Source organism: Mustelus asterias, chromosome 30, assembly GCF_964213995.1.
Source record: "Mustelus asterias chromosome 30, sMusAst1.hap1.1, whole genome shotgun sequence".
Classification (NCBI taxonomy): Eukaryota; Metazoa; Chordata; class Chondrichthyes; order Carcharhiniformes; family Triakidae; genus Mustelus; species Mustelus asterias.
In genome coordinates, this window is record NC_135830.1 from 17371579 (window position 1) to 17395078 (window position 23500).

A 23500-nucleotide genomic window follows, 5' to 3' on the forward strand; every position below is an offset into this window, starting at 1 on the left:
AGCTGCACATATTGGGACACGAAGGGGCAATTTATCATGGTCAATCCACCTAACCTGCACATAGAAATCATAGAAACCCTGCAGTGCAGAAGGAGGCCATTCGGCCCATCGGGTCTGCACCAACCACAATCCCACCCAGGCCCTACCCCACATATTTACCCACTAGTCCCTCTAACCTACGCATCTCAGGACTCTAAGGGGCAATTTTTAACCTGGCCAATCAACCTAACCCGCACATCTTTGGACTGTGGGAGGAAACCGGAGCACCCGGAGGAAACCCACGCAGACATGAGGAGAATGTGCAAACCCCACACAGACAGTGACCCGAGCCGGGAATCGAACCCAGGACCCTGGAGCTGTGAAGCAGCAGTGCTAACCACTGTGCTACCGTGCCGCCCTTTGGAGTGTGTGAGGAAACCCATGTACACAAGTTGAGAACGTTCAAACTCCACACAGAAAATCATCGAATCACGACAGAAGAAAAGAAGGCTATTTGGCCCATCATGTCTGTATTGTCTCTCTGATAGAGCATTTCACACAGATCCTATCCCCACATTGACCCCACTAATACCCCTAACCTGCACATCTTGGGACACTAAGGGGCAATTTAGCATGGCCAATCCACCTATCCTACATATTTTGAGGCACAAAGGGTACATTTAGCATGGCCAATCAGCCTAAACTGTCCATCTTGGGACATTAAGGAGAAACTTAGAATCATAGAAACCCTACAGTACAGAAAGAGGCCATTCGGCCTATCGAGTCTGCACCGACCACAATCCCACCCCGGCCCTACCCCCATACCCACCCACGAATCCCTCTAACCTACGCATCTCAGGACACTAAGCGCAGTTTTTTTTTTAGCATTGCCAATCAACCTAACCCGCACATCTTTAGAATGGACAATCCACCTAACATACATATCTGGAGGCACTAATGGGCAATGTAGCCTTGCTAATCCATATAACCTGCACATCTTTTCAGTGCGGAGGAAACTCATGCAGACATGGGGAGAACCTGCTGACTCCACAGACAGCCACCCAAGTCTGGAATCAAACACAGGTCCCTGGCGCTGTGAGGCTGTGTCACTGTGCCGCCCCTTTGTAGTGAATGAGATAACAACTGAAGAAAGGTAGGAGGTTATTATTTGCACAGTTCGGGGACCACTGGACATACAGTTTAATCAGGAGTTTAACATTGCCTGATGCTCCTGACAACCAGGGACGGATTCTCCATCACACTCACCCCAAGTTTGGAAAATCCCACTTGAGGTCTATGGAACTTTGCATGGTCTGTGTCCCGTCCACAACAATTCCTGTGGTGGGTGGGACAGAAAGATTCAGCCCCACATCTTTTGAAGAGCTGGATTAGTTGGTTCAAAGTAATTTCAACGCCCCCGCCCATCCCCCGACACTCAACCATTCTATTGAGCTACAAATTTCACTCAGCAATTCGGGACCCCACGAGAGACATTCTCAGATTTCCTGTCCAGATTGAAAGGATCCGGCCCGCATTACGAGAAAGGTTGAGGGACTGTTTGGTCCGCGGAACACACAGTCGAATTCTTCAAAGGTTATGAAGTCGGGACTGTGTTCATGAACTTCAATACTCGGAGTGTCAAAGTGACCTCTGTGATATTCAGAGCTTGTGTGAGAAATTCTGTCGAATTCATGTTTACGTTCGGGTGTTTTCATGCTCACGTATTCAAGAACAGATAAGAGCACAGCTGCTGTATGTTTTTCTGTTCACGAATGTGGCTAACACGCCATTTTGTATTCCTTAATTATGTATTGCTGTGTAACAATGGAAGCCTACATATAGGCCTTCTGTGACGTGTAATGATAACCTTCATATAAGTTCATCGTAACCTGTACCGATATACATTATACAAGTACCTGCGAACATATATAAATTGTTATATGCCAGTTAACTCGTTTGCGCGAAGATTGTAACCATGTACATTACAAAGAGACCCCACCTGTGCTCACAGAGAACAACAACACTCGCGGCCTTGGGATAACCGTGAAGAAAACACCAAGGCAGCAAGATTCACACCATGGCCTGGGAACCTGTGAGGCTTGGGAAACTGCGGACGTGCAAGGAAGGGTATAAATGTATGTTCTTAACCTGTACTTGCTGAGAGGTCTGAGGCCATGTTAGGCATCGGACGGTCGCCCACAATTGTGAAAATGAACCAGTGTATTTTGACCTACGAATAGACTGAGAGGTATCTTTACCTACAACAAATGGTGCCGCAACCCGGGACTGTTTACAGGTCCGGTCGAATGGCCACGACTGGGACACCGGAATAGTTACTGAACTTGATGCAGTGGGTCAAAATACATTGGGTGATCATCTGTGATGAGAGAGTGTCTGAACTGATGAAAGACGTCTGAACTGAGCACATATGGACAAGGAGGTAACTGACTCTGGCACCCTGCCTTAAACTGACTGTTAAGAGGAGAAATCTACCACGCTCAAGTTAGGAATTTGAAATGAGTGTCAGGGTTGCCTGAGGTGTGATGTTCAGACGTGAGTGATGAGTGATAGATAGAGACTGTCTGAGTGATCACCGGAGTTAAAGGAAAAGCCTTCATGTGAAAGCCGGCTTAATAAAAATATTGTGTAAATGGTGGTACGGAGGGAACTGATCACCCCTGACATGTATCACTGAATTCGGATACGAGAAACCGAGGAGGGGAGAGCGAGAAAGGAGAGTCTCCATTTGGTGAGTATAACCTTATCGATGTAATGTCGGGCAACGACAGTGTGGCCCGGGGTCCCTGATAAATGAAAATATGATTAAGAGAGACAAACTCATTAAACAGATAGACCACCCACGAGACCAACAACGAAAGTGGTTGGAAAAAGCAAAGAAAGACAGAACTAAGAAAAGTGTGGTTCTCTTCGTTCAGCAATTGGCTGGATTAATTGAACAGGTCGCAGTCTCTGGTAAGAAATGGGCTGATGACAAAGCAACAATTAAAATGTTGGAAACACGCAATAGCGAATTAGAAAAGCGAAACCAACTTTCAGAGGACCCTATCCGGAGATTCTGGCCTCCCTATGGGCCGGCCGTACAATCCACGGCGCCAGTGGGAGACCCCTATAAGGAAGAGATCCATGATCTCGGTCCCATAACTCGGGCTGGGACGTTACAGCATCCCACTGCCCGATATAAACCCTTTACCCCAGGTGAAATACAACAGATTTTGGCATCCCTGGGAAGGCTCCAGCCCCGGAGTCACAACAGCAAATTTTGGGCAGAACTGGACACTATTTGGGTTGGACACCAGTTACATTTGCGGGATATACACCAGTTGGTACGGGCTGCTCGCCCGCGGGATAAATGGAGACTAATGGGTGACGGTGGGGACGAGGTTAATGTCGCTGACCAAGCTCGGTTGGATTACCGAGGTGGGAGTTGGACATACGCGACAGAGACAACCGCCGAAATCGAGCAACGGTTGAGCAATTTAATCGGTTTAAGGCAGAAGTCCAACGAGTCTTGGGTAATGCACCAAACAAATTACCAATATAAAACAACAAAGGGATGAAGGAGCCTCCGAATTTGGAGAGCGACTCTTTAGAGTATACCATGAATGTTCTGGAATACCCGAAAGTGCCCGAACAGATAAAGCCTTTTTACAAGCATTTAAAGAAGGGCTGTCGCCAGCTCACCAAAAAAATCCTTAAAATGGGAGTTCGCAATATCCAGAACTATGATGAATTAGTAGAATGGGCATCTGGAATTAGAGACGGACCAGATGAGAAACCATACCCACGAATAAAACAGGAAACAGTTAGTGCAAACAGTGGAGTAGCTGAACCCAAGGGTGCGTACCATAATTGTGGGAAACTGGGTCACTTTGCCAGAGACTGTAGGGCACCGGGGGGAGGGGGGGGGGGGGGGGCGGGGGGAGGAGGAGGGGGGGGGGGGTCGCAGGAAGGCCCCTATCTGCCTGTTTTGCAATAAGGTTGGCCATACTGAGGCCACTTGTTGGAGCAAACACGGATTTCCTCCGCCATCACAGGAGTGGGCAAACTGATGAGGGGCGAGTTTGGGTAAGAGGAGGGTAGAATCTACGTGTCTGCACTAGTAGGGGGCAGATAATGTGAAATGCTGTTGGGCACGGGGCCCTCCATATCTATCACTGACCTACCCTTACCCATAACGAATAAAATGATCTATGTAAAAGAAATTAACGGACAAAAGCCCCCTGCCTACTAAAGAGAAACGAGACAAAGAAAATAGGAGTATCGTTAGTACGTCAGTTAGCTGGAATAACTGAGCAAGATAAAGAAAAGATTAGAGATTTAGAATCCAGAATAAGAGAATTGGAGAAATGAAACCAAGTCTTAGAAGAAAAACAATGGGGAGGGGAAACTGTTCCTCTACCTCCGAATGAGTCCGCACAGGGACCAAACGCTCCTCCAGAGGAGTGGGAAGCGCTAGAATACAACTTAGCGGCAGTAACCCAACGGGGAAATGGTGCACGTCCAAAAGCTAATTATAAATCCTTCACCCCATGTAAAACAGAGATTCAGAGGGGAGATTCAGAACGTATTAGGGAATGCACCCACATATTGGAGCAGAAATTACCACAACAAAACAATTAATAGAAACATAGAAAAACTACAGCACCAAACAGGCCCATCAGCCCCATAAGTTGTGCCGAACACATCCTTACCTTCCAGGCCTACCTATAACCCTCCATCCTATTAAGTCCCATGGACTCATCCAGGAGTCTCTTAAAAGACCCTTTCGAGTTTGCCTCCACCACCACTGACAGCAGCCGATTCCACTCGCCCACCACCCTCTGTGTGAAAAACCTCCACCTAACATTTCCCCTGTACCTACCCTCCAGCACAGTAAATCTGTGTCCTCTCGTATAAGCCATTTCCTCCCTGGGAAAAAGCCTCTGAGAGACCACCCGATCTATGCCTCTCAACATCTTATATACCTCTATTAGGTCTCCTCTCATCCTACATCTCTCCAAGGAGAAAAGACCGAGCTCCCTCAGCCTATCCTCATAAGGCATGCCACTAAATACAGGCAACATCCTTGTAAATCTCCTCTGCACCCTTTCAATCTTTTCCACATCCTTCTTGTAATTAGGCAACCAGAACTGAGCACAGTACTCCAAGTGGGGTCTGGCGAGGGTCTTATATAGCTGCATCATTATCCCCGGACTCTGAAACTCAATCCCTCGATTGATAAAGGCCAGCACGCCATACGCCTTCTTAACCACCTCCTCCACCTGCGAGGCCAATTTTAGAACCCTATGGACCCGGACCCCAAGGTCCTTCTGATCCTCTACAGTACGAAGCTTCTTTCCCTTAATATTGTACTCCTTCATCCCATTTGACCTGGCAAAATGGACCACGACGCATTTATCTGGGTTGAAGTCAATCTGCCACTTCTCCGCCCAGTCTTGCATCCTATCTATGCCCCTCTGTAACTTCTGACATCCCTCCAGACTATCCACAACCCCACCAACCTTCGTGTCGTCGGCAAACTGACCAACCCATCCCTCCACTTCCTCATCCAGGTCATTTATGAAAATGACAAACAGCAAGGGTCCCAGAACAGATCCCTGGGGCATGCCACTGGTCACCGACCTCCATTTAGAAAAAGACCCATCTATACACACTCTCTGCCTCCTTTAGGCAAGCCAGTTCTGTATCCACAGGGCAGCAGCCCCTTGGATCCCATGCCCTCTCACTTTTTCTAGATGCCTTACATGGGGGACCTTATCGAAAGCCTTGCTAAAATCCATATAAACCACATCTACCGCTTTCCCTTCGTCAATGTCTTTAGTCACATTTTCGAAGAACTCCACCAGACTCGTAAGGCACGATCTGCCTTTGACAAAACCGTGTAGAGTATTCTTGAGCATACTAAACCTTTCTAAATGCTCATAAATCTTGTCCCTCAGGATCTTCTCCATCAGCTTACCAACCACTGAGATTAGACTCACCGGTCGGTAATTTCCTGGGCTATCCTTATTCCCCTTCTTGAAAATAGGAACCACATCTGCAATCCTCCAATCCTCTGTCACCTCTCCCGTCTCCATCGACGACGCAAAGATCATCGCCAGAGGCTCTGCAATCTCTTCCCTCGCCACCCACAGTAACCTGGGGTACATCCCAGCCAGACCCGGCGACCTATCTATCTTGAAGCCATTCAAAGATTCCAGCACAACCTCTTTCTTTAAGTCCACATACTCAATCTTTTCAGTCCACCGCAAGCCCGCAGTACATCCACCCATGTCCTTCTCCTCTGTGAAAACCGAGGCAAAATACTCATTAAGCACCTCTGCCATTTCTACTGGTTCCGTAGAGACTTTCCTGCTTTCAACTTTTATAGGCCCTATTCCTTCACGTCTCATCCTTTTACTCCTCACATATTTATGGAACGCCTTAGGGTTTTCCTTAATCCTATCTGCCAAGGCCTTCCTCGTGACCCCTTCTGGCTTTCCTAATTTCCTTCTTTAGTCCCTTCCTACAAGCCGTATACACATTTAGATCCCTATCTTCGCCAAGCTCTCTGAACCTTTTGTATGCATTCCTTTTCTTCTCGACTAGGTCCCGCACAGCTTTCATGCACCACGGTTCCTTTAACCTACCAACACCTCCCTGTCTGCTCGGAACGTTGTCCCGTAGAACTCTAGACAGACATTACTTGAAAAAGTGCCACCTCTCTTCAGTACATTTCCCTGAGAATTCCTCCTTCCAATTTACTCCTCTAATTTGCTGACTTATGTCTTCATATTTCCCCTTACTCCATATAAACGCTTTCCTAGCTTGCCTGATCCTCTCTTTTTCCAATGCAATCATAAAGGAGATAGAGTAATGGTCGCTATCCCCAAGATGCTCTCCCACTGAGAGATCTGACACCTGTCCAGGTTCATTGGTCAGTATCAGCTCAAGTACAGCCTCCCCTCTTGTAGGCTTGTCCACATGCTGTGTTAGGAAACCCTCCTGAACACACCTCACGAACTGCTCCTCATCCAATCCCCTTACCCTAGCGATATTCCAATCTATGTTTGGGAAATTAAACTCTCCCATCACAACAACTCTGCTATTACTGCACATCTCCAGGATCTGTTTCCCTATCTGCTCCTCCACCTCCCTGTTACTATTGGGCGGGTATAGAAAACTCCCAGCAAAGTGATCGACCCCTTCCCACTCCGAACTTCCACCCACAGAGACTGTGTGGACAATCCCTCCACAGCATACACCTTCTCTACAGTTGTGACACTATCCCTGATCAGCAGTGCCACTCCACCCTCTCTCTTGCCTCCCTCCCTGTCCTTCCTGAAACATCTGAATCCCGGCACCCGGAGTATCCAGTCCTGTCCCTGAGACATCCAAGCCTTGTACAGCATTTTAACTGTAATCTAGCACTGTGGCTCACTGCACAGTAATCGATCGCCCCGTCCTCCAGGGGAGGGAGCGGATGTGGAGGGGGGGGGAGGTGGATGGGGAGGGCGGAGGGGAGGGAGAGGGAGGGGCGGGGGAAGGGGGACGGGACGGGAGGGGAGGGTGAGGAGGAGTGGGGCAGGAAGGGAGGGTGCCGGAGGGAGGCTAGGAGAGGGAGGAAGGGGGAGGCGGAGGGGAGGGAATGGAGGGTGGAGGGAGATGGGGGGAGGGGGGCGAGGGGGAAGAGGTGGGGGAGCGATGAGGTAGAGGGGGGAGAGGTGGAGGTGGGTCAGGGGGGAGGTGGTGGTGGAGCGGGAGGAGGGGATAGGGGTTGAGGGGGGAGGGGGCGAGGGGTTGGGTGAGGGGGGAAGGTGCGGGCAGACAGGTGAGGAGGAGGTGTGCGTGGGGGGACGTGGGGGAGAGGCAGGGAGGGGGGATAGGGGAGCGGGTGGGAGGGGGGAGGATGAGGGGACGGGGAGGGGAGGAGGCGTAGGGGGACGCGGAGGGAAGGAGTGGAATGGGGGAGGGAGGCGGTCGGAGGGGAGGGAGAGGGGGAGGGGAGCTGGAAGGGGGTGCAGCGGGGATGGGGGAAGGGAAGTGGGGGAGGAGTGGAAGGGGAGGGGAGAGGGGGAGGTGGGAGGGGGGAAACTGGAGGCATGGGGAGGGAGGGGTGGAGGGGATGGGGGAGAGGGCCGAAGGCGTCGGAGGAGGGGAGCGAAGCGGAGGAGGGGAGTGAGGCGATGGGGGAAGGGGGAGGGGAGGGCGGGAGGGGGCGCGGGAGGTGGGGGGAGGGGAAGGGGTGCAGGTGACGAGGGGAGGGAGGGGAGGGGGAAGGGAGGGCGGAAGGGAACGCGGGGGGGGGCGGGGCGGGGGTCGTGGGAGGGGAGTGGGGGGACGGGGTAGAGGGAGGGGAGGGGGGAGGGAGAGGTATTGAGTGGGAGGGGGGATGCAGGGGATGGGTGTGTGGGGATGCAGAGGGAGGGGGAATAGAGTTGGGGGGATGAAGGGGGGATGAGATGTCGGGGGAGGTGGGATGGAAGGGGGGAGGGTGGATTGACGGGGGAGTGGGGAATGGGGCGGAAGGGGGGTGGTGGAGGGGGATGGGGAGGGGGGAAGGGCGTGACTCTACTGTGACATCACAAGCCTACCATCCATACAGCTTTCAGTTTGCAGAGTTGGGTCTTCAATCTGGCACCGTCTGTCCGCAAATGCTTTTCATTGCACGTTCGGATTTTCCTGATGAGTTTTTTCAGGGTTTACTGTAAATAACACCAAGAATAAAATGCTGCCCGGGTATCTAAATTGGAGCTCTTTGGAGACTGACTTTGTTACTGTTGATATGTATTTGGGAAAACGATGCGAAGTCTGCGGAAATCAATGCTGGAGTTCTCTTTTCAAATCCTGGTGACGACGAAGTCGAGAGAACGCCAAGTCTTCGGAGAAATTTACGAAGTTATAAATCAGAACAGCGCCAAGCATTGACAGACTAATTTGCTTTCTTTACTGTCGAAGCAAAGGGGTACTAAAGCAACTTAACTGATTTGTTCAGACTGTTCCCCTTTTCAGGGAGTAAAATGTTGTCTTGTCGATACATTGCAAAGTCACTGCTTCTCTTTCTGTCTGAACTGCTGAGCACAGCGGCTGGGTGACAGAATCTCCACGACCCATATATAGAAATGGGCTCTCTTTGACTGGAGAAGGAGGCCTCATAACAAAACAGATTCTCCACCCCAGGTGCAGTCGAAAATTTGAATAAAGGGCATAAACAAAATCCTAGCAGAATTCATGATCGGAAATTGTTGAACACAAACTTGACTCCCAAAGACTCACAGGTGGGAGGAAGCTGCACTTTGTAGTTCCATGTCACCCCAGCAGAGGGCCGTGAGATACCGTGTTGGGTTCAGTATCGGGGCGAATTCCAAACTCACAACCGTAGCCAGTAAAAACATTGAGAAAATCTAACTAAAAGAATAAATGTGGAAACAGAAATATTATACCAGCATCGATAGCAAACTTACATTGTTTTCAAGAGATTTTTTATTATGGCTGTCAAAGTTATGATTTTTTAGAAACTCTTTGGGAACCGGAATCACAGGAGAATGAAGGGTGAACTGTCTGACTGAGCAGAGACAGTCAAGGCACCTTTCCCGTTTTTATGAAACTGGAACATTGACTCTGACGTTGGCAGTGAAAGTAACTGTTCGGAGATATTGAAAATATTCTCGTTCCAGCACATCAGGAATTCTACCTAAAAGCAGCTTCGGGACAGTCCGAATATTTGTTTACAGACAAGACACAGAAAGGCTTAAAGGGAGACGGCACCGGTTATAGGAGAGCTGATTCCTGGTGCCATGTATGTGCCTCCAATGGGTGTTCTGCGACTATTAGCCTTAAATTGTGTCTGCCTCGAACCCATTAGAAATCCATTCAATTATTCAATTCTAACGAACCCTTTAATTATTGTCTTTTCCTCATTCTACAGCGTGTGAAACAGGGAAAAGCAGCAATATTCCAGCCTCCCACTGTCCAAACACCGCTTGCCAGCTGAAAGCACTGGTGATTTTGCTGTGTGTTTTCTCAGAAATAGTGAAGAGTAAATCTTCAATATTTTGATTGACACTCGGTTCCATTCACATTCAACAATAAACTTGAATTCAGAACCGTCAGGGCAGTGAATGTTGATAATGTTTCTGCCCTGTTTAGAACTGGGACCTCTGCAAATATAAACTGAATGTCGTAATCCATTCAGTCCAGAAATTCCGCTCAGGATAAAAGCGACTGGTCTGGAAGGACAAACAGTGCTGTCTGATTGAACTTCAGAGCCTGTTTTGTGGAAGTCCAATTCGGCTGAAACCCTTATTCATGCGGCACAGGAATTGATCTAACATTTGAGTCATAAAGTTAAATTTGCGCCAATTCTTCCGTCTGTCCTCGTGACTGAAAATTTTGCAGAATATCATTTAATGCTTGGGTAAGAATAAATGTAGTTACGCTGTGAGATAATTTGTTTCTGTCAATGTTTAACAACAAACGGGGTTGAGGTATCTTTGTATACGGCAGCGTCTGTCAGCTGCAAACTCGAGATAGTCAAACTGGTGAATTTAGTCGCGATCTGGAGCTCCACGGAAAAACGTGTTTCCGCAAAATCTGCTTTCTCTTCATAATTATTACTGGCCTTCAGCAGTACAAACTCGGGCTGTGTGTTTCGATACTGTCGGTACCAATGTAACATATAGCCGCTCATTGCAGTCTCATAGCTACAGTTTAAAGTCACCACTTCTCCTTCTGTCTTTGCATCTGACGAGAGCGACTGAGTCACAGTATCTGCATGAGCCACATCTCAAAGAAGAACAGAAAAGTTACGATCTGCAGCTGATCAAATTCTGATTTAACCCATGGTTTGGAAACTAGAGAAAGGGCGAAATGTCTTTCCTCCACAGTTCCCTGCCAAGAATGCTCCCCACACAACCCAGATGCTGAGTAGTCGCATTCTACCTGTCCGCTCTGCAAAAGGGCTGCCCGACATTTGAAGACACCCTTTTAATCCTCGCCTTCTATATTCTGCTGTCGTGTTTCAGCATGTTCTCAGCTCACTTCCTTTGTCCCTTGATTGACATATCGTGAGGTCGCAGGCAGTTACTAAAAGCACCCTGACACCGAATGCTATTACTGTCCTTATGAAAGGGAATGGATCCGGATTTACTGTCCCGGGTTGGGAAAGAAACGTTTCCTGAAACGCTGTGATCCAATAAATGCTATTAATAAAGAGAAGGAATCCATTTAACTTTACCTTTTTTCTGATAATGCATATTTAGCATTGATACAAAGCAAAACGAGCCACATAGAGGCTGCAAAGCGATAGGGGAGCATGAGCGTGTTTGCAAGAAAGTGATCAACAGGAATATATTGCGGAAAATTAAGAAGTTATTCACATTGGCGAGAAAAGTAGAGAAAAATAAAATCATACATTTATATGGTGAGAATCAATTATATGTTGATGTGCAGACATAGCTCACCGTCCTTGTATACACATGTAACCTACAGGTGGAGACAGCAATCCAGGAGGCAAATACAATTTTGGCCTTCATTCCAAAGCAATTGAGCTACACGAGAATGGTCGCCTTGCTGCAATGGAAGAGGACTTTGGCCTGGCCACGTTTGGAGAAAAGAGCGCAGTTTCCGTCAGTGTTCTTCAGGAAGGGTGCATTTGCTCAAGGTTTTTAGGTGGAATGTTCAAGAGGTAATGACAGAGCAGTTTTGGGGCGGCACTTAACCCTTTCCTGCTCCTATTCATTAGACCCATGACAGGGCTTGAGAAAAGCAGAAAGGGATCTTGAAAGAGGAAGAAGTAATGAAGGATTGTTTGAGGAAGGGAGAGAATGAGTCGGAGAGGCAGACGGAATAATGGAGAGAGGGGGAATGGGAGATTCAGAAATGGAATGGAAGATGCAGTAGGAGAGGGGGCACTGAATGATTACGAAAATAATTGGTTGTTGCGGGAGATAGAGTATGATTGGGAGACACAGAGGGAGGTCAGGGGGCTTCCATAGCTGAATAGCTCACTAGATGTCCAAGCAGAATTTGGAGCCTTGGTTGCTGTCTGTTGTCAGTGTCATAGTATAAACCCTCTATCTCTCAGTTCGCAGCTAGCAGTGTGAGCACTATGCAAATGGTTCCTTCCTGGGTTTTTTACCTCATTCTTTTCAATCGTTTCTTCTTGAAAGTTGATGAATAAGTCGTGTGTCTCTCTGGATTCCTGCCTGTCCTCAAACGAGTTTTCAATTCAAGTATCACAGAAGTGGACAGAGAATGAATCAGAGAGTGTTTGACAAAAAAAAGTAAATATAAGTCTTAACAGTAAATAAAATACATCTCAAATTGTGTTGTAATGTACTGAAAGCAGTGGAATTTTACTGCAATTTTGGTAATGCCAACTTTGAACTGTCATGTAATATGATAATACAGATACTAATCGTGCATTGTAAATAAAATATACAGAGGGGTAAGGGAGTTATCCCTGGTGTCCAGGTCAATGTTTATCCAAGAATCAACATCACACAAACAGATTCCGTGATCATTGCCATATTGCTGTTTGGGTTAATTTTCTGTGTGTACCTCCTCTGTTATAATAGCGACTGCACTTATTATAAAACATTGGCTGTAACATGTTTTGAAATGTCCATTGGTATTGCGAAGAGCCGTATAAATCCACAATTTACCTTTAAAGTCTAATTACATTGAAAGATTGCTCTCTGGGAGCGATGCGCCTCCTGATTTCCATGAAGCCACTCCCCAGTCTGGCATGCAAAATGTGTGATACACACACTGCTCACTTCCCTGGACGAGCGCATCTCCAACAGCAATCATGGGGCAAGACCCAATCGAGGGTAAAACAGCCTTGATGTTTGGCACCTCATCCACAAATTTAACATTCTCTTTCTCCACAGCGCCACCAGCGTGTATTATCTACATTGCAGCAGCTTGCCATGGGTCCTTCGACAATGGTTTACAAACCCGGGAACTCGACCACCTGGAATCTGAAGGGCGCAGGAAAGACCGAAATGAGCAAGTTCCCCTCAAACTCACTGGAGATCCTTATTTATAAAGAAATTGCAGTTCCTCCTTCAGTGCCATCTTATTAAAATAAGTGCAAGGGGAATAAAAAAAAGAAAGAAAGCAAAGAGGGGATGAAAAATAAAACAAATAAATTCAAGGATATTCAATAAATATAGAAAGAGCAATCGGACACCGAAGGGAAATGGCAGGCCTGGTAAGAAGAAAAGGACGCGGACATGCTTCTTGACTCCACGGTGAAGCTTTGATTTACAATAAGAAGCGAGGGGAGGCAATTGGTAAATGAAATACAACAGAAAATGGCAATTCGGCTCGCCATACATTCTTAGATTGGTTGGTGGAGAAATTCAATTAATCTCTTTCTCCTCTTCTTTCCCCAGAGCCTTGTAAACAAACACCTCTGCAACAATGTACCCGCTCCTCTTTTGAAAGATACTATTGTAACTGCTGCCAACGCCCTTTCACGCAGCGCGTTCTAACTCACAACTCGCTGTCATGCCATGTCTGATTTTTCCAGTCGCCTCATATCATTGTTTTCAGTTTAAAGAGCCTCCTGCTGCTAGAAAAGTTTGTTCCTTATTTACACCATCGAAATACATGATGGGTTCGAACACTTTTCGTAAATCTCCCTTCAGCTGAGAAAACTGATGGTGGTTCTCTGTGAATTAAAGTTCACAGATAGTTAGAAATGAGAATGACTACTCCTTCATTCTTGGTAGGACTCTGTCATCAGCTGAGACCCTAATTCTGTTTTTAGACTGCCATCCAAATACTTCAGCATATTTTCACACCTAATTGATAGTTCATTGCACGGACTGAACTGCTCTGCCTGAGAAGTCTTGGTTCTGGTTCGAAAACTTTGTTTTATAGAGTGAACATGGGTTTTTCACACAGAGAGGTTCTGTGTAAACCTTCCAGCATGATGTTAATAAAATATCGACTTTCGGAAAAGAATTGAAATATCATTATAAAAACGGAGCCAACAGAATTCACAATGTCTTTCGCTGCCCTCTGGTGCCAAATGTTGTAATCAAACATAAGGATAAACGTCAGTATGTCGCCAACAAGCAGGGAATCAATGCTGATTTCAGCAATGATAGATTGTAATCTTGCCCCATTCCATCTCCAACTTTGCAACGTGAATTTGTGTGTGCGTTTGTGCGGTGTGTTTCTGTGTGTTTGCGTATGTTTGTGTCTGCTTGCATGTGTTTGTGTATGTGTACATTTGTGTGTGTACATTTGTGTGTGTGCTTGTACTTGTGTGTGTTTGGGCATGCACGTTTGTTTTGTGTGCCTTTGTATATGTGTGTGTGTGCGTTTGTACGTGCGTTTGTGTGTATATGTGTATGTATGTGTGTTCGTGTTTGTGTATGTGCTTGTATGTGTGTTTTATGTTTCAGATGATATACAGTGGCTATTATTCCAGTTCCACATTTTTACATCCAAAATGTACCACTGTTGCTTTTTTATTTAGTGTTCCTGCCTGCTATCCTATCCTATCTGCGTGCCATCCTATCATTTTGTTCTGTACCCTTTGCAGCATTTATTGGCCTTGGTACTTCCTTACAACTATGTTTTTTCAGTTCAGGTGAAAGGTCACGTGAACATATTTTTTCTCATTCGACAGATACTGGCAGTCATTCTGATTATTTTCAGCATAATCTTGTCTCTGGTTTATACAAGCTAGAATTCAAAATTTATAATCTCTCAAATTTAATATTTTTGCAGGGAGATCACAGACAGTCGACAAATCATCACTTCCACACCCACCCTGAGCTATGGGGGTATATTTACATAGTTTCTCATTTCGCAATAAAACCCACACACCGAGCTTTAGATTTGCTTCTGTTATTATTTTAGTGCCCAGCAGGTTACTTGGACTGAAATTGACATCAACCCTCCATGATCTCAGCCTCTCATTATGTTTGGGAGAGTGTATGTGATAATGTTTGTGTTTGAGTAGGTGTGTGCATTTGTGCAAGTCTCAGTGTTTTACGATGTCTGCATGTTTGTGATTGCATGTGTGTGTTGTGGGTGTCTACGCGTTTGCCTGTGCCCGTCTGAAAGTGTATGTCTTCGAATGTATGCAAGTTTGCCTGTGTTTGCCTGAGATTGTTTGTCTGCGAATGTGTTTGCGTGTGTGTGCGAGTTTGCCAGGGTCTGTCTGAGAGCGTATGCCTGTGAATGTGTGTGTGTGCGCGAGTTCACTTGTAGCTGTTTCTGAGATTGATATCAATTCTGTGAATAGGTTCGTCAGCATTACAATAAAAATAATACGAATAAGAAAAATACCGCAGCACAATCCTCCAACTGTTCTATGTTTCAACACGATCCTTCAGTAATCTGAGGATTCAGTGATCTCCCAGACAGAGACCATTTACCTCACATCGCCACAAGGGGGAGCGCCCTCAGTGTTTGTGTGTTCACTGCAGCAGGAGATGAGTGGAATGAAGGATGGTTGTGTTATTGACAATCTTTTCATGTTTCATAAATGTTTATTGTTAAAAACTGATTGGCTGTCCAGTGATTCTGTTCATCCACATTACTAACTTTCTTACATGGCATCTCAGTGGAACAGAAGTGAAAATGATGGCACCTTTTTACAGAACTGCCTAAGGCCAATTCAACCCCAGATGTCAAGGAGAAAAAGCCAGAGATGACAAGATACATTTCCATTTGCAATTTAAACCAAACCCTTTGGAATTTCTACTTTAGTATTTTTACAATGAGACTGCCAAGATATTTTGCTGCATTTTTCAACTCCTCTCTGAATTTCCTCTGCGTCACTGCATAAATACACGTGTTAGTGCAACAGCTCAGCAGCTGAAGCATGTTTCCGCTTTCCTGGCGAATGAATTTGGGGTCGTTGAAATTGGACCCTGCGAAATAAGATTCATTTGTAATTTTCACATAGAGCAAATCCACAATGTATGTCATCCACAACAGAATAAAGCTTCCCGAGATGATGAAAAGTAAAACAATAGACTTCTTCCTGTTCTTCATTTCTGGATCATTCTGATTCTCTGCACTGCTGTGAGTCCGGAGTCTCCGGCGGGATCTATTGGCTGCAAGGATGTGTCTCACGGTCAATGCATTAAACGACAAAATCAGAAGGAAAGGCAGAATAGGATTTAATACACGTGCAAACCAGTCATAGACTGCCCATGAGGAGGAAGTGTAGTAGGTTGATTTTATCTTGCAAAACCAAGGAACATTGTTCACTATATAGACTGGCTCATATATAAAGTACGACGGAATCCTTTTCAAACAGTTCAACAAACAAACTGTTCCTATCACCACATCCGCTGTTTTTTCAGTGCAATAGTTTGTACGCAATTTCTGGCAGCAAATGGCTACATAACGATCAAAGGTGAAAAATAAGGTTAGCCAAACAGAACACTCCATGATTGCATAGATTATCACAGAACTCAGAGTACAGGCTGGAGTCAACGACATAAAACTTACTGGAAAATAAATGCCAATAATCCGATCGAATATCACAGCGACGACAACGACAAGGAGATCCGTCACTGCCATGGCAATCAGATACCAAGTAATGCATTTGGAGAGACCACACCTTCCTCGGGACAGAATCACAATCGCCACCACGTTAACTGAGAGGAAAAATAAAATTAAAGTTGTAAAGTTATTCAACGAATTCCAAACAAGCACTTGGGTGTGACAGACCTATTGGACATGTTTGCCAGTTCACCTTCGTTAGAAGAGACGGCTATTCTTGTTTTTTTTCAAGGTCAATTGTGTTTCAGAAAGAGCTACAAGGGCAACCTCCAGTTCTGTCGCACCTTTAAGGCAAAAGGTTTCCCAAGTATTTTAACAGGAAAGTGCTGCAGTACAATTTGACATCTAACAACAGGAGCAGATATTAATTATGTTAAATGCTGAATAACTGGACGTCGAAATACGCTTAAGGAAAGCATGTGAGGAACAGAGTGAGGAAGAAAGGCAATGTGATTCCGGGCAATAATTGCAAAGTTAAGGACTGAAAGGCTGAAGATCCCCAGATTGTATCCGAAATTTGACATTCAACCTTTGTATCATGTATCCCATAAACGAAATAGTCTGTAGATACGGTTGACATATCAGTTACAGTTGGCATTGTTAAACTGTATAATGTGATAAGGATTCAGTTTGGATTGTTAGGATTCCACAGGAATCTTTTCAGTAGTTGGGTGTGTCAAGTTAATACAATTTAAGAAGCATCAGATGGTTTGCATTAGAAATCCTGCTGGCTTGGAAACAGCAGTTTCCATTCTACTGAGCAATGATATGAATTGTTCCATGATGAGAAATGAAACATGGTATATATTGACTGGAGTTTCAAAGAATGAGAGGCGACCTCATTGAAAGAGAATTCTCAACAGGCTTGACAGAGTATATACTGGGATGTTGTGTCCGATGATTGTGGAATCATGCCCAAAGTTTGTATTGCTGTAAACGTATTCTCACAGCAACTAGAGGTTTCAAAAACATGAACAGCCTCGCTTCAGTATATGCATGCTGGCAAGATCAGCCACAGAGTATTGAATGTGTCAGAGACTTAATGAGTAAGATTTGAATTTTAAAAAAATGTGTCAGAGACTTAATGAGTGAGAGCCTGCTGAGAATTCTCTTTCAACGAGGTCGCATCTCACTCGTTGAAACTCCAGTCGATATATAACTGTAACCCCCTGCTGACCACTATATGGGGCTACTATTTAAATATTCAATCAAACAGGGTCCCGAATTCCTAGCGGTTGATGTTGATTTGGCTAATTCCCTGTTTACCCATAAATGTCTGTAGTCTAATCGGAATATCAAAAATAAATTTAATAAAGAATACAATTAACAGACATAAAACAGTGAGCTCTGATCTATAACCGTTGGGGCCCATCCGTTGGTGCACACATGGGGAAACTCATCCTCAGTAACACATTTGTAGATACTGTTCCAGTTGGATTGTATAGTCCCCACCAGTTACTCACGACACACACACACAGTCCAGAAGAGACACACGTGTCGAAGATGATGCCGCAGGAGGCAGAGGTGTCGCGAGCTATCGGTGCAGCAAAGTAGTTCGAGTGCGCTGAAGGCTGTCCTCCTCGGCAGTAAAGAAAAGAACAGGCAGGGGAACGCCTGGCTGCCTCTCCCTCCAAACCGAATTCTCACTGCCTGGAAAAAGCTCTCTCTCTGCACACTCCCTCTTCAGCTCTCTCTAGCTGCTTCACTTCCTGGCGCCTTTTTTTCCTCCGGCCCCCAGAGCAATCCCATTGGCCCAGCCCACATCACTCAACCAACAGCATCCTGTTCACAGCACCAGCCCGGCAAACAGGACACTGAAACCCACAAGGGACAAAGAACACTGGTAAATGTCTTCCCCACAAATTTTCCTCAGTCCCTTACATACCATTTTTCGCTTCTCATCAATAAAATGCATAATTAAATGGTGAAATGATAGGATACCACTGAGCAAATAAGGTTTTGGAAGCAACCTGGAAACAATTATGTCATGTTCTTTATTGCCATGTTCAGCACTTACTTCATAAAACAGCGGCACGTCAAGTTAATGATTTAGTAGAATGACTTACCCGGAACCCCAATGGCAGCAATAATTGGATAGTAAATGCCATAAACTACACCAGTTATTCGCCCATGCATTCTGTTTGAGAAACAATGACAGTTGATCACAGGGATTCTCTGTGACAAGGTCAAATAAACCCACATTTATGCCATTGGAAATCTATAGGGAGGCAATTAACTTCCACAATTATTTACAGTTAGTTAAACAAACTGATTAAGCAGTAACTTTCCATGTTCATTCAGGGAGGGGTTTAGAATGTTGCGAGACCGCAGGGAGGCTGCGATCCGTGGAACCTAACATAGTTTAGAATTAATTAGCTAATACTCGCGCAAATGTAAGATATGCTTATCATGTGGAATATTCATTAATAGGAATTACCTAAGAAATATTATAGCCATGATGCTGAAGCCGGCATAGCTCAGTGACATTAGAACAGAAGAGAATCGGAATGGCAATTATAGTCATATTCTGTCGAATGCCCTCCCAGAACTGAAGTAAAAGTCAACTGCATAGTTCCACACAGTATAAATGATGCCGGCAGAAGCCACCGGTCATCCACAACAGAAAACCTGCATTCTCACGACACATTTACGCATTTACACAGCACGCTAAACACATAAAATTCTCCAAAGCCCATCACGTGGGAGGGTCAACCAAGTTCAGACTGCAGAACATATGGAAATTATCAGATATTTTTTATACCAGTCCTAGGCCTCTTGATTATTATAGTGGTTTCTTTCCATATTTATGTTTCGCTGAACCACATTACGATTGTGCTGGTCAGACCCTCCTTGGGCATTGCATGAGGCACTGTTTCCGATGGTTCGCAGGTGAATAAAGGCATAAGATTCCACAGATTCTGAATAAAAACTAACTTTGCTATACACAATTTGAAAGGTAAAACATCCAAGGGCTTTAGGGAACAATGGTTGATCGGATGGTCGTTTACAAGGGCATATGTCAAAGGTTTGTTTGAGAAGTTGGTGATGACAGTGAATTTGAAGGGGAGAGAGAGAGCTATTCACACCACACGCAATTTCTCTCTTGCATTCACACACACACACGTTCACAAGGTGATTCGGACGGTAAATACATGGGTTACGGGGATAGGGCCTGGGTGGGATTGTTGTCGGTGCAGGCTTGATAGGCCGAATGGCCTCTCTCTGCACTATCGGGATTCTATAATCACAGGAACTGCTGATATCTAACTGGAGTGTATGGTGATTGTAACGACAATGTATCTTTAATTTTTAAGACCATAAGACCATAAGACATAGGAGCGGAAGTAAGGCCATTCGGCCCATCGAGTCCACTCCACCATTCAATCATGGTTGATTTCAACTCCATTTACCCGCTCTCTCCCCATAGCCCTTAATTCCTCGAGAAATCAAGAATTTATCAATTTCTGTCTTGAAGACGCTCAACGTCTCGGCCTCCACAGCCCTCTGTGGCAATGAATTCCACAGACCCACCACTCTCTGGCTGAAGAAATTTCTCCTCATCTCTGTTCTAAAGTGACTCCCTTTTATTCTAAGGCTGTGCCCCCGCGTCCTAGTCTCCCCTGTTAATGGAAACAACTTCCCTACGTCCATCCTATCTAAGCCGTTCATTATCTTGTAAGTTTCTATCAGATCTCCCCTCAACCTCCTAAACTCCAATGAATATAATCCCACGATCCTCAGACGTTCATCGTATGTCAGGCCTACCATTCCTGGGATCATCCGTGTGAATCTCCGCTGGACCCGCTCCAGTGCCAGTATGTCCTTCCTGAGGTGTGGGGCCCAAAATTGCTCACAGTACTCCAAATGGGGCCTAACCAGTGCTTTATAAAGCCTCAGAAGTACATCCCTGCTTTTTTATTCCAAGCCTCTTGAGATAAATGACAACATTACATTTGCTTTCTTAATTACGGACTCAACCTGCAAGTTTACCTTTAGAGAATCCTGGACTAGGACTCCCAAGTCCCTTTGCACTTTAGCATTATGAATTTTGTCACCGTTTAGAAAATAGTCCATGCCTCTATTCTTTTTTCCAAAGTGTACGACCTCGCACTTGCCCACGTTGAATTTCATCAGCCACTTCTTGGACCACTCTATTGAATATCACTCTGTTTTGGGACTTAATTAAACAATGTCAGCTGTCCAATAGTTACTTTGCCACATCATTAAGTTTTTCGTCTGTCAGCTTCACTAAGTTGGGCGAAGATATGCTGAGTGATTTGTTGTACATGAAACAACCATATGGTCCAGATATTACAACCCTCCGTCGACATACTATTCATGTTCCCTCTTTCTGTCCTTGAGATGAAGATTCGCCATCAGCAGTGGAAGAATCTGCAGAAGAGCGGGAATATCTCCTGGTGATGGACAGTCGATATTTCCTGATAGTTTGGGGATTGAATTCGTTCAAAAACTCTGGAAGGAATGAAGGTAGTCGACACAGATGAAATAAAGGACCTGGTTGAATTAATGAAGTACTGGAGAACAAAGAGGAGAATGTAGAATAACGTCTTTCGGGCCCGTCTATGGATATATCCATCAATTCATTCATTGATTCCAGAAACAAAATGGCCTGGCATCCAAATGTCACTGTTTGTTACATTACCCCCGTCACCTCTTTATTTTTTCGGGCAGACAGTGGCATATTTTTAATGGAATTTGACCAGTAATCGAGATGCCGGGTTAATGCTGTGGCGATATGGGAACAAATCCCATCAGAGTAGCTGGTGAATTTGAAGGCAATTTGAGTAGAATTTGGAATACCGACAAACAGTTACGATGGGAACCTCTCTGATCCACCAGTGAACTGAATCCTCCATCGTACCCTGGACTCAACTACATTTGTCTCCAGATGGAGGGCAATATGACTAACTCTTCAAAATGTATCCTCTGCCTTGTAGCCTGCTTGTATTTTCTGTTCGCCAGCAACCCATCCATCAAATGTTATAATCTGTTGGCGCGATCCTCCATAGGACTGTTGTAGCTAAGAGGGACAACATAAATTGAATAACTTCCCTTTTCTTGGAAATCGGAACACTTCGCATCCGTTCACAATCTAAAAATATAAGATTATCACCAGCGTTGTTGTTGTTGTTCTTTATAAATAGACGTCATTGACGATGTTAAATGTTCGAAGCTGGCTGGCAGTCAAGTGGCCAATACTGAGCAAACAGAAATTTTATTTACTGCACAAACACCCCAGTTGCTTCCTGTTGTTGACATCGGACTTTCCAGCCTCCCTGACTGCAGTCTGTTGGGTTGCTTTTAAATACCGTGCAGGGCAGATTAACGTAAATCTGAATGATCAAAATGGGATCGATCTGTTCAAATAATAAACGTTTCAGCTGCACAGCAATGACACATTTAAATGGTATTCCATCTGAAGAAATTTATTTAGTGACAATCGTGTCCACTTTGAGATTAAACAAGATGATAAAATAGTAACTTGAACATTTAACATTTTCTTATGCATTCATGGGACATGGGCACCACTGGCGGGCCAGCATTAATTGCCCTTCTCCAGTCACGCTTGGAGGACAGTTGAGAGTCAACCACATTGCTGTGGCTCTGGAGTCACATATAGGCCAGACCAGGTAAGGACAGCAGATTTCTTCCCTCAAGGACATTAGAACGAGGACATGATTTAATTCATAGAATTTCCAAATCAAGAGTATGCTCGTTCTTAAAGCCCGTTTAATAGTAATTTAGTGAAGTACGGGTGCTGTGAATGAGTGGAGAAATATGCTTCAGTGGAATGTAACACATTTATTCTTGTGATATTGTGTAAAATGCCGCAAAGTCCTGATATTCTGTGCTCCCAACATCAGTGAATGTTAGACAGCCGATCAAATAAGCTGCAATGATTTGGATGCCGAAGGAGAAATTTACTGATCGCGTAACCGTTCCGATTCATTAACTTCTGTGTCAGATGCTGATGTAAATGTAAATATTTCTCTGTCAACTCACTAGTTAAATATCAGGCAAGCGTGCTAATGGCACAGGGCCATGTTAGGCTCAGTGGCAGTTCGACAAATGTAAGGAGCAATAATGTAAAAGAAAATGAGGTGGCTCTTGTTATTTGCAGATCCAAAATGCATAAGGATAGCCATTCACATTTTAAATAGAATCACTTTGTTCACGCCCCCCCCCCCCCCCGCATTTAGTTACATAAATGGATCACAATTCGTCTGAGAGATGATACTTCATTGTTGTGATCAGATAGAGACCCGTTGCAAATTAGACACGACAGACGCCCCATTCCATCCTCAAGTATTTTACTCGTTTTTATATTCAGTTCATTACCTAACGGTGTAGGGAAGCAGGGACACTTTCCCATGGAACTTCGTTTTCTTTATTAACAGATGCGCAAATGCAGTTTCAGTAATGGGACCAGCGGATTACAATGAGTCCATTCAGTCAAACCATATCCCGATACATATAAAATGTCAATTTTAATAATAATCTATTGTAAACCTTGGAGTCCACTCTGTTGGGGTAGTGGAAGGTGGGACGTGGATCCAGTTGCCACCTCCACCAGGGAATCAATAGGCGGCGCCTGGAAAGCCGCACCCTTCTGCCAGGTATTTAAATGGCGCTCACTGCGACCGGAATCCAACAGTCCGGGAGGTGGTTTGTTCACTGATTTCCTGACACAACCATTTCCCCCAAATTCTCAGAAGGATGAGCGCGGCGATTTATATCATTTTGCTGCTGGCTTTCTTGTCGGGTGAGTAGTTTTTATTGTCAAAGTCTCTCAATGTTACTGTCTCAGTGTCAGTCTATCTCTGGAATATTCCAGAGTCAGCAATTATTTGACAAAGATTAGTCCTCGGGGCCATTTATTAAGTCACTTTTTCCGAGTCTGTTTTAATAATTGATTAATTCACTGAAATGTGTTTGGGTGGATTCTGTTTTGTGTTTTTTT

The 23500-nt window shown here is 45.1% G+C and overlaps 1 protein-coding gene across 1 annotated transcript in view; it reads left to right on the forward strand.

Moving 5' to 3' along the window:
• LOC144480811 (uncharacterized) overlaps window positions 1–23500 on the forward strand; it is a 992083-nt gene that overhangs the window by 271081 nt on the left and 697502 nt on the right. The gene's annotated exons all lie outside the window — the stretch shown is intronic.